General features: G+C 39.2%; 1 protein-coding gene and 1 non-coding gene across 2 annotated transcripts in view; both read right to left on the minus strand.

Moving 5' to 3' along the window:
- LOC142436553 (thyrotropin-releasing hormone-degrading ectoenzyme-like) overlaps positions 1–12,725 on the minus strand; it is a 184,874-nt gene that overhangs the window by 119,777 nt on the left and 52,372 nt on the right. The gene's annotated exons all lie outside the window — the stretch shown is intronic.
- On the minus strand, positions 4,752–4,916 carry LOC142436555 (U1 spliceosomal RNA). The gene has a single exon (XR_012782007.1). It is a non-coding gene; the product is annotated as a U1 spliceosomal RNA (small nuclear RNA).

The raw sequence follows: 12,725 nt of genomic DNA on the forward strand, positions 1-12,725 counted from the left end.
GCAGTAAGCAATTGTTATTATTATTCAATAGGATTTTAGAATAATTTATTTGAATATATATAAATAAATTCAGAAGTTAAAAAGTAATAATATGCATGACATTTTTGCTCAAGAATATACTGAGATTCAAGTGTGCAAACCACATTGAAATGACTAGAAATACTATGTTTTTGAATATTGAAAGGAAAATTATACACATAAATATGTTGAAGAAGCATCATAGACAATCCAAACAGGGAGGTAAGTTTGTTTGTTTGTTTTTATGTGAACATTTTCCCTTACATAACAAGAAGCCAGAAAACTGTGATAGTCTTAAACTTAAGGAAAGTGGGATATAATGAATATGTGGTTGGTGGAACTCAGAGTCTATTGAGAATTAAAGAGAAACTGCCTTGAAAGGGCAAAAAAATAACATGGCTAAAACACTGATTCTTGAAAATGAGAAAATATCCCTTAACCATGACAACATTATGAGTTGGAGATTTTCACCAAATATATACTGTTCTTCAAAAGGTAAATTGAATAAAACTATATTCTCCTTTTGCATCCAAGATCTCAACTTTAATCTGCCTGGATGTAAGAGTATGTTCACCACTAAACCTGCAAACATCAAATTGCTTTATGTAAATTCTTGCTGTACCCATTTCCAAACTAACAGATTTTCCCCCAATTCTTCATTCAACCAAACACCCAATTTCCTACCAATATAGTTGTTGTCCTGAAATCCTTTTTCATCATAACTGATACAGATTTGTTTTAGGAACAAAAGGTTGCTGTGAGGTCCCATCAAGCCGGTCGGACTAATCGGCACATTGGTACAACAGAAAGACACGTCGCCCAACCAGCATGATCATCACGATTGTTAGGTTTCAACCCATTGTTACAGTCACCGTGTCAACCAGTCTCGTCGAGTCTTTTTCTTTCTTTCTTTCTTTTTTTTTTTTTTTGCTCTCCCTCTAGCATATCAGGAATGTTGTCCTCTTCCAGGGACTTTTCTTTCCTGATAACATGTCTAAAGCACCAAAGACGAGGTCTCACCATCCTTGCTTCTATGAGAATTCTGGCTGTACTTCTTATGAGACAGATGCATTACTCACTTGGCAATCCATTGTACTTTCAATATTCTTCGCCAGCTCCAGAATTCAAGTGCATTCCTTATTCAAAGTCCAGCCTTCTCAGGTATATGAAGCAACTGAAAAATCATGGCTTAGGTCAGGCACAACACTTTTAAGAACTCTCATGTAACAGATGTTCCCGATGCAATCGGTTCTTTGATTTCTTGACTGCTGCTTCAATAAACATTGATTTTAGATCTAAGCAAGATAAAATTCTTAACAACTTCCATCTTTTCTCTATTTATCCTGATGTTACCTATGGGCCCAGTTGTGAGGATTTTTGTTTTCTTGACATTAAGTCAGACTCCTTTTTCTGAACAAGGCTGTAATCCTTGATCTTCATCAGTGAGCGCTTCAGTCTTCCTCACTTTCAGCAAGCAAGGTTATATCACTCACTTATCAAAGATGGTTAATAAACCTTCCACCATTCCTGATGCAACATTCTTCTTCATGTAGTCTCTCTTCTCTGATCACTTACCCAGCACACAGATTAAATAAGTACTGTGAAAGGACGTGGCCCTTTCGGGGCTTTGAACCATGAAATATTCCATTGTTCTATTCAAGCAGCTGCCTTTTTTATGACTTGGGATTAAATACATACAGCATATTATTCTACAGCTCAATCACTTCAAGTAGAATTGTACATTTGCTACCACGATCAGTTTCTCAACATTCTTCTCCTACATAGACTCCTTGACATCATCCCCCTTTCACCCCAGCACCATCCCTCTCCCTTCCTTTTGAGCCATGACTAGGTTCCGCATGAGCACAATGAAGTATTCTGCAATCTTCATTCTTATCAATCCTATCTCTGGTTGCCTATGATCCAAAAACTTGGTGCAAAGGTACTCACTCCCTAAAAATCACCAATTACTTATACAAATGCATACATACTTAGATAATAGACAAAAACTAGTGTGGCATGTCAAGATTCCATTGTATAAAGGTAAAAAAATACATCTCTAAATTTTAATAGTTATCCCAACGTATACTAAACTGAATCATTTTCTTATTTAGTTCATTATCTGTTTACCTTTTAAATTATTTTACTCTATTATATCAGCCTTTAGATTCAAAAGAGTTCATATGTACAGAATTAAGTATCCAAAAATATTTTATCTCAATTTTTGAAGAAAATTCAAAATTATCAAAATATATTTTTCAAAACCAAGTATGTGCTCCTGTGACATTTTTTCTATTCCAACATTAAAATTAGTACATTATAGTACTACCAGATTCATAAGGTAATTTGTAAAAGTCGATGGCTTGCTGGTCTAATGATAAAAACCTCTTGATTGTAACAAATAGGTTGAATTTAGTACATCTATTGGAAGGTGGGTGATAAATTTGCGGAAAAACAAATAAATTCAAGGCAGGGAGATTTAAACAGCCTTTTAAGCACTCTTTCCCCGTGCACAGGAGCCTGCATGACACAGGTGGTTTGTGATTAGCCGGCAGTTCGAACCTGAAAAAATAATTCCAAATCAGAAAGGCCTGGAGATAGAATAGCCCAGAACACTCTCTGAAGATTGGCTGTCTTACACAGGGTCACCCATCAATAGCAATGTCCTTCCTATGAACTCAGGAGAGTCCTTTTTTCCATGACACCAGGATGCACACATTGTTTACTCATCCAAACAAAATGTCCCCAGGCCCCTCTTAGAGCAGAAGCTTTATTTCGCACTTGTGCTGAATATCTCACATGTGCTGACACCGCTGACAAGGACAAAGGCGTCGTATATTTTTCATTAAGCATCCATATGAGGAGATCTTCAAGGATGGGCTCACACAGGAGGTGGATGGGATTATTTACACCGATAGGACATCGCAGAGTTCAAGAACAATACTGAACACAGGCATGCACCTCAAACTTCACTGTGCTATCAAACTAAATTTGCCACCCTAGGATATCCCGGATAAGTACAATATGTAATGAAAGGGAACGCCAGCATAACTAATGCCCCAATCACTGCAATTAAGCCACAAAAGAAATGGAACAACTGAGAACCGCACATCATTTTATCACTCGTGTACATAACAGGCAAGGAAGAAGTAAAACAACTTGCCCAGGGCACGCACTTGATATTGAATAAACTTTTTAACTGTCATTGTTGGAATCACTCACACATGACATACCTGATTTCACACATGACATACCTGATTTTCTAGAAGCTAAGAGGATTATTTCACTACATGAGGGCCAAATAAGTCTACAAAAATCATAGAAACCCTTATGAAACAAACAAACCAACCAAACCTTCCACTTTCTAGGTCCATGTGCTTCTTAAGGCCGTGTTTCCTTCCTGCTCAGCACTTCTGAAGATTCCTGCACACTGCGATGCATGCCCTATCAAAAATGTAGTTTTGGTGTCCCCAAGGGATTCCAACTGTGTTTTCCTTTTCATGCTGAGTTTGGGTAATACCAAGAAATCTGAAGAGGCCAGATCGGGCATGGAAGGTTCCCAGTGAAATGACCAGAACACGGAGGGTAGGTGAGCAGAGTTGTTCCCGAAATTCCCAAGAGCAACTTTTTGGGTCGTTTTCACTTCAATGTAGTTTTGAGTTTTCTTCAGACGTCTTCGTCTTGCATTCCTGTGATCATCCTGTTCTTTCTGAGAAACTCTCCATTGCAGATCTCTTTAAATCCAACAACCGTGCACCAGAATCATCTGAGCTGAGCTCTGTGCCTTGCCCTTACCTGCTCCAGCAGATCCCCTCAGAAGTTACCTTGTGATTGGGCCTTTAAAATTTTTATTTTTTCAATAGTACCTTCATGAAACTATGGCAAGTATATACTAAGAGGATTTGTCTGTGTTCATTCACTGATCACAAAGACATGTTCAAACATGTTTTATTTAGAGTAAATCCATGTGTATATGAACCGGGACTCAAGTAGAAATGCCTTTTACTTTCCCCTTGTATTCGCAGGTTACTGGAAATGATTGCACAGATACGGTTTTCTCTAAGTTCCTTTCGTTTACTCTAACTTCGCAGAGTTCACAAAAAATCAAACACTCAGATTAAAATTTCATGAAACTACCTTCAGTTCTTCTCAAGGAAATAAATTAGCTTCTTCACTAATTTCGTTGAAAAATAGATGACTTGTTTACTTGCTTCTCCAGAGAGATGGCAATCATAACCTCAACTTGGACTCTTGTATCTGCCAAAGTGTAATGGGGAGCCGGTAACAACTCTGGGCTTGGCAACATCTGGAAGTCAGTCAGTAAAGTAAACATTCCTCACAATCACCTGTCAGAAAACATATAGACAGCTTTCATCTCAGGTTTCTCAGTGTTTTCAATGTTTATCTCTGGAGAGTTTCAAGTTCAAAAGTATCATCCAGGGAAACAAAGTAACAAGTAACAAGTCATTTAACATGACGCAAACTCATAACAATGGCAGGTTATAAACAGAAAGAAACAGTCGACACTTTTATATCAAAACAAGCAGGCATAATCTTGGCAGAACTACCACAGCAAGACAATGTGGGATTTTCACTATTTAAATTCTGTAAGTTTTTCTATATGGAGAATAAGCTAAATTGGATTTAATCTGAAGTTCCAATATATGGGTAAAGGTGAAGAAAGCCAACCTTCACAGGAAAAAGATATGCCTAAGATTTATATATATATTCACAGCGGGAGAGCGCGGATGCGTCCCCCACCACCACAAATTATGCAGTCAGGTTTCCCACATTTGGGGAAATCACAGGGGTCAGCGCATCCGGCATGCAATGTATAAGCTTTCCCCTGGAAAAGCACCTTCCTGATCACAGTATCTCTCCTGCCAACACCTAAGATTGATGAGTAAAAATGCACAGTGGCGATGAGTAAGTACTTGGCACTCCACAGGCAACACCGAGGAGCCCCGGTGGTTCTACAGGGTAAGCAGTGGACTATGAACCATAGGCTGCCCCGAGGGAACGGCCGAGGCTCTCTGCCCTCCTACAACCATAGCGCCTCAGAAAGCATGTCACTGTCACCATGCACTGGAATGGACTAGATGACAGTTGGTTAGGTTTTTAATTAGTTCTGTTTTTACATTTTAACTTTAGCTTGTTTGCAACAGCAAAATTTGCCTAATTTCCCTGGATTCTTCTTATATCAACCAAAACAAGAAAAATTACTTATTTCTATGTCTAGAAGAAATAAACCACCATTAGACATGAAGTAGAAACTTTCCATTTTAGAAAACTAGAGGCAATTTGACTTTGGTGTGCTTTAAAATAGATCAATATAAATTCAAACATGAAAAATTAAATTATTATTAGGTTCTATTTTTGAGGGGGGGATAAGATGATGTTTTTTACTCATAGAAAATTATTTATATACCAGCAACATCATGACTTTAGCTATCAGCAATGTCAATGAAGAGAGGCATTAAAATGAGCTGATGAAAATATTTGATGAAAATATCAGGGCCATCCCACCATGAGACATGGCGTCTCTCACTGACCCATAGAGCTACAGGGGACAACACTGGAGACACAGGTGGGAACTGTACCCGATCTGACGCCACCACATGGTCAAAACACTAAGGGTGAGCAATGGAGCAGCAAAGGGAGCAAAGCAATGAAGGCCGTGAGGAATACCAAAACTAGACTTTGGGGCCAGGGCGTGGCACCCCATCAGACTCAACCGAAATCCTCTTGAGGTCAACAAACAGACCTGGAATTATTTATAGCCTTTTCTTTTTTGTTGTTGTTGCTTTGAGTTTTGTTATCTTTTTGGTTTGGTTTTACGCTTATCACTGTTTTTCCATGTCTAGCTAAATAAGATAGGCGGGATAAATGCTCTGAAGGAGAACACAATGGAACCAACACTCCCAGGGGATATGGGAGAAGGGGAGGCCAGGGAAAGGAAGGAGGGTGTCAACAAACCCAGGGACAAGGGAACAGCAAGTGATCTAAAACCTATGGTGAGTAGGGCCTAGGTTGCCTGGTGGGGCTTGATCCAAGGCAACGTATCAAGAGGAATTACTGAAAACCAAATGATGACCAAACATGAGAGTGGGATAAGAGGAAAGTAAAAGAAAAGAGAAGAAATTACTAGGAGGCAAAGGGCATTTATAGAGGTCTAAATACAGGCATTTACATATGTAAATATATTTTATATAATGACATGGAAATAGACCTATGTACATATACACGTATGTTAAGTATAAAGGGAGCAGACAGACATTGGACCTCTACTCAAGTACTCCTCTTCCTCAACCCAAGAACACTTTGTTCTAATAGCCCAGCATTCTGTGATGCTCACCTTTCCGGACAGGATTGCTGAAGACAAAATGGGTACATAAGCAAATGTGGTGAAGAAAGCTGATGGTGCCCAGCTATCAAAAGATATAGCATCTGGGGTCTTCAAGGACTGAAGATAAACAAATGACAATTAGCTGAGAAGCAACAAAGCCTATATTGAACAATCACATCAGCCTGTGTGATCATGAGGTGTTTATGGGATCAGGCATCAAGCATCAACAAAAAATTTTATCAATGTGAATGAAGGGGAGGGCAGAGTAGAGACCCAAAATCGATCTGTAGACAATTGGCCAACCCTCACAGAAGGGTCACAAGGAAGAGATGAGCCAGTCAGGGTTCAGAATAGCACTGATGAAACATACAACTTTCCTCTAGTTCTTTAATGCTTTTTCCCCCTCCCCACTATCATGACCCCAATTCTACCTTACAAATCCAGCTAGACCAGAACATGTACACTGGTACAGATAAGAGCTTGCAATACAGGGAATCCAGGACAGATAAATCCCTCAGGATCAATAATGAGAGTAGCAATATCAGGAGGGTTAGGAGAAGATGGGGGGAGAAAAAGGAAACTGATCACAATAATGGACATATAACCCCTCCTAAGGGGACAAACAACTTAAAAGTGGGTGAAGGGAGAAAGTGGTCAGTGTAAGACTGAAAAAAAAACATTATAAATTATCAAGGCTTCATGGGGCTTTGGGTGGAAGGGAAAAAGCTGATACCAAGGCTGAAGTAGAAAGAAAAAGTTTTGAAAATGATGATGGCAACATATGTCCAAATATGCTGGATACAATGGATGGAGATAAGAGCCATAAGAGACCCCAATAAAATGATTTTTTAATGAATATATTTGGTCCTGAGACAACAAAAAATATTTGTCCTTGCAGAAGTGGATAACTTTGGAAGATTTATGTCTTAAAGTAAATAAGATTAGAATTAGGAATAAAAATGTCATAAGGGAGAAAAATATGGGCCCATCAGATTCAGCATGTTGTTGCTAGGTGCCGTAAAGTTGGTTCCCACTCATGAAGACTCTATATACAAGCGACTCAACATTGCCTGCTCCAGTGCCATCCGCAAAACTGTTTTTAAAATTGAGCTCTTTGTTTCAGCCACTGGGTGAATCCAGCTCATTGAGGGCCTTTCTGGTTTTGCCACCCTTATATTTGATAACGTTTTGGATCTCTGTAATAATAATATCTGGACATTTAGTGGCAGTTTGCTGTTGTTTCCAAGACCATCATGTCAGGTATGTGGGTTAATGCTCTCTGTAGTTCTAAACTGCCTGTCTGGCTTGGCGAAGGATTGGTGTATTTAGGTGACATCGAGTAAGCTCTGACTCAAAGAGACCTAACGTAGAGCACAATGAAACACAGTGTAGTCCTGCACCATGCTCATAATTTATTTCATGTTTGAGTCCATTATTGCAGTCGCTGGGAAAAGCCAGGAGCTTCCTCTTTTTTTGCCAATTATAATGTACTTTTTCATACACGAGTTTCTCCTAAGAGCACATCCAAAGCATCACTTCTAAGGAGCATGTAGACTGTACTTTTCCAAAAACAAATTTGGCAGTTCATGGTACTTTCCATATTTTTTGCTAACACCACAATTGATATGCATCAATTCTTCTTTGGTTTCCCTTATTCATTGTCCAACTTTCACATGCTTATGACATGATCGAAAATACTAAGGCTGAGGTCAGGCACAACTCAGTAAGAGAAAGATCTAAGGTGTCGGGGATTTCGTTTTTGCTTGGATCCAAAGTCAATGCTAATAGAAGTAGCAGTCAAAAATAACATGATCCATTTCATTATGCAAATTTGCATCACAGACCTATTTATAGTGTTACAGAGCAAAGATGCCACTTGGAAGATTAAAGTTGAACTGACACAAGCCATGATAGTTTCATATGCAGGTGAAAGTTGGACAAGGAATAAACAGATGTAAGAAAAACTAATGCACTGGATTATAGTATTAGTGAAGAATATTGAAGTCATCACAGACCACCAGAAGAACAAACTAATCTGTCATGGAAGAAGTATACCTAGAATGCTTCTTAGAAGAGAGGTTGGCAAGACTTTGTCTTATGTATCAAAAAACAAGATCTTTCCTGATTTAAATTATGCTTTAAACCCTTGTTCTATAAGAACAGCTTCCTCTTGATCGATGTTCAGGTAGTACAGAGAACAATGAAATTCCAAGTCTTCTCAAAGTTATCCTTAGTCTGTTATGATTCACATTGCTGACGTCTTTGCATCGTCCTTCTAGTATTCCCGGCTTCTAGCCAAGATCCGTCTCACGTGAGCAATAATATTCCCCATTCCACATAATCTTCTGAATCTAGCTCCAATTTCTGACAACAATCTGTCAATATATTGCTGTAATTATTAGTTAATTATCTTCAGCAAAATTTTACTTCCAAGTTATATCAATAATACGATCCTACGAGGGGGTATCCATAGAAACCGGGAACTGTGCTGAGTACAATGGAACTGGTAGCATGCATTCTTCCCGCTAGGTGAGCATCCAGCAACTCGCTCTGAGTTAGTGGACCCAGTAGCATCATCCCCTGGTAAGGTCTCTCTGGTCACAGTGAATTTTTTCTTTAAAAAGTTTTGCTTGAACCTTATTTTTTGTAATGGCCTATTTAAAAGAACAGCATGCAGCTGTGAAATTGTATTTCCTGCTTGGGAAAAAGGCTGCAGAAACTGTCATGATGTTGAACACAGCTTATAAGGGCAGCACTATGGGAAAAACTCAAGTGTGCTGACAGTTTTCTCATTTCAGAAAAGGAGACATATTGACTGATGACAAACCTCTTTGCGGACATCTGTCAACCTCCTGAATGGACAAAAATGTAGACTCCTAGTGACTTAGGAGTTTGCTCCACCAGGTAAAATTGTTAATCAAGCTTCCTATTTAGAGGTTCTGAAAAGATTTCATAACAGTGTGTGATAAAAATGGCCTGATTTTTAGCAAATGAGGGACTATTTTGCCACCATGACAATGCATCTGCTCACGCAGCCATCTCAGGGAGCCAGGTTTTGGCCAAAAACAGCCTGCATCTCTTGCTGCCCCCCCCCCATGCACCTGACTCACCGATTGCTCTTCTTTTCGATTACTTTTTGTTTCTGTGAATGCAAAAGGATGTGAAAGGACTGCAGTATTTTTCCCTCCCTCTCCCTCCCTATGACCCTTCATAAATTAGAAATTATTCTTGTCTTCATATCTTCCACCCATTGCTATCTCCTTCACCCTCGTTTCTGTTGTTCATCCTCCTAGGGGATAGGGGTGCTATGTGTCAATCACTGCGAGATTGGTTCCCCATTCCTTCCCTCCTCCGTGACATTCTTTTTTTAACTTTATTTATTTCTTTTCTTATTTATTTATAATCATTTTATTAGGGGCTCATACAACTGTTATCACAATCCATATACCCATCCATTGTATGAAGCACACTTGTACAATTGTTGCCATCGTTTTCAAAACATTTTCTTTCTATTTGAGTCTTTGGTATCAGCTTCTTATTTTCTCCTCTGTCCCCCACATTCTCTCCCTTATGAAATATTGATAATTTATAAATTATTATATTTATAATTTTATAAATTATTATGTTTTATAAATTATTATTATATTTTCATGTCTTACACTAACCGATGTCCGCCTTCACCCACTTTTCTGTTGTCCATCCCCCTGGGAGGGTCTTTATGTAGATCATTGTGATCAGTTCCTCCTTTCTCATTCCCCCTCCTCCCAACCTGAACCTTACCCTTACTCTCAATATTGGTCCTGATAGGTTTATCTGTCCAGGATTCCCTGTGTTTCCAGCTCTTATCTGTATGCATGTACATGCTCCCATCTAGCCGGATTTGTAAGGTAGAATTGGAGTCATGATAGTAGGGAGAGGGGAGGAAGCATTAAAAAACTAGAGGAAAGTTGTGTGTTTCATTGGTGCTATACTGCACCCTGACAGTCTCATATCCTCCCCGCAACCCTTCTGTAAGGGGATGTCTGATTGCCTACAGATGGGCCTTGAGTCCCCAATCTGCACTACCTCACATTCACAATCTTATGACTTTTTTGTTCTGGTTTTTTTCATGCCTGATGCCTGATCCCATCAACATCTCATGATCACACAGTCTGGTGTGTTTTTTCCAGGTGGGCTTTGTTGCTGCTCAGATAGATGGCCACTTGTTTATCTTCAAGCCTTTGAGACCCCAGGTGCTATATCTTTTGATAGCTGAGCACCATCAGATTTCTTTACCTCATTTGCTTATGCACCTGCTTTGTCTTCAGCAAGCACCCCCCACCTTCTCTTTACCCTCCTGTACTTCCAATTCTGTTCCTTTGGGGTTTATCTGACCTGGATTTTGTGTGTTGAAAACTCTTATCTGTACCGGTGTACATGCTCCGGTCCAGCCAGAGCTGAAAGGTAGGACTGGGGTAATAATTTAGTGGGAGGTGAGGAAGCATCAAAGAACCAGAGGAATGCTGTGTGTTTCATCAATGCTATGCTGCGCCCTGCCCTGGTTGGCTCGTCCCTTCCTTGTTCTGCTTGTGTGAGGGTTTGTCCTCTTCTCTACATATGGGTTTGAGTCTTCTCCTCTGAACCCCTGATACCAAGGGCTCAAGTAGGAAGTAAATGGTTAGAAAATGATGATGGAAACATGTGCACAAATATGCTTGATACACTTGATGGATCAAGATGCTATAAGAGTCCCCGGTAAAATGATTTTAAATTATACTATAAACAAACAAACAAAAAGAAAAAGCAGCGATTTGATGACTGAGAAGAGGTGAAGAAAAAAATGAGGGAAGTGCTATCAGCCCTCCAAACAGATGAGTGTGAAAAATGTTTCCAAAGAAAGAATTAAAGATTTGATAAATGTATTAAGTGGAATGGAGTGTATTTTGAAGGTGTTAAGCTGGTTTTAAAAAAATTAATTACTTATATTGGAAAAAAGTTCTGTTTTTTGTGGGGTATCACCACATATATTTTGAGTATTACTTTTTTTGGATATGGATTTCTTCTAGTCAGTTAGCTAAAACACTGTGTTCCAGATTTCTTGGTATACAAGAGGGGCTGCTTTAAGTGCTTCATTTGCTTATCGGAACAATTCAACAGACATTTCATTAATGCCTAAGCCTTATTTTTCACTAATGCATTCATAACAGTCAGGACCCTTTTTGTAAGTGCCTTTGGTTTTTCCTCATATTCTAACTCTGGAAATGATTGAACATCATTCAATAATCTTTGGTATCGTGACTCCTGTATCTCTTTCACCATCTTTTGATCCTTTTTATATTCCAATACTTTGCCCATGAAATCCTTCAATAAAATAACCAGAGGCTTGGGGTTTCCCTTAGTTATTTAAGATTTAGATAAACTAAATGTGTTCTTTTTTGACTCTCTTACTTTAGGTGCGCATTTCATTATAAAACTTCACTATTTCTTCTTGAGCTGCCCTTTGACTTTTCTGTTCAGCTTTTCATCACTTAACCCTTTTGTTTTCACTCTTCTATGCTAAAGAGAAAGTGTCAGAGTCCCTTCTGACATTCACTTTGAACTTTTCTTCCTTGTGTTTTTTTTTTTATGACTTTGTGCTTTCTTTGTGTATGACGCTCTGGAGGCCCCTCTGTACAGCGCATCAAATCCTCAGTGATAAGGATCCGAGTGAGTCAAGTCTATTCTCGAGGCCTTCTCAAATTTCAGGTGGGACCTACCGAAGACTGTACTTTGACTCTTGTGGAATTATTTTAAATTTCCTTCATTTAACGCTGTATTTAATCTGTGAATAAATGATGATCTCTTTCACACCCAGCTCTTGGCCTAACTTTGTCTGGTAATCTTGGGCTTCTCCGTTATCTCTTACAATTGATTTAAGCAATTTGATTCCTGTATCTTCCATGTGCATGTGGAGGACCCTGTTCACACTTGTCTATTTTGCTGCAAAGGCGGTCTTTTCCATAGAGAAATCCTTAAACGTCCATAATCTGATCATATCATCTCCAGCTTCGTTTCTACCACAAGTGCTGTATTTCCTCCTCCTCTTTGTTTCCAACTTTCAAAATCTCACAATCAATCATGATCAATGCATCTTGATTGCATGTTTGATAAATCTGAGACTGGTCGGTTGGGAGAATCCTTGAGTTTCCTTATCACTTGCTTTAGTGGATAGGAACCCTGGTGACAAAGTGTTTACACATCGGACTGCGGACCATGAGATCAGCCATTCACAAGCACCAGCCACTACCTGGGAGAAAGCCCGTGCGTGCTACTGCTGGAAAGAGTGATAGCAATCGTCTCAGCAACCTACAGGGGGCGATGCTATGCAACCTAATGGCAGTAA

Source organism: Tenrec ecaudatus, unplaced genomic scaffold (genome assembly GCF_050624435.1).
Source record: "Tenrec ecaudatus isolate mTenEca1 unplaced genomic scaffold, mTenEca1.hap1 Scaffold_398, whole genome shotgun sequence".
Taxonomy (NCBI): domain Eukaryota; kingdom Metazoa; phylum Chordata; class Mammalia; order Afrosoricida; family Tenrecidae; genus Tenrec; species Tenrec ecaudatus.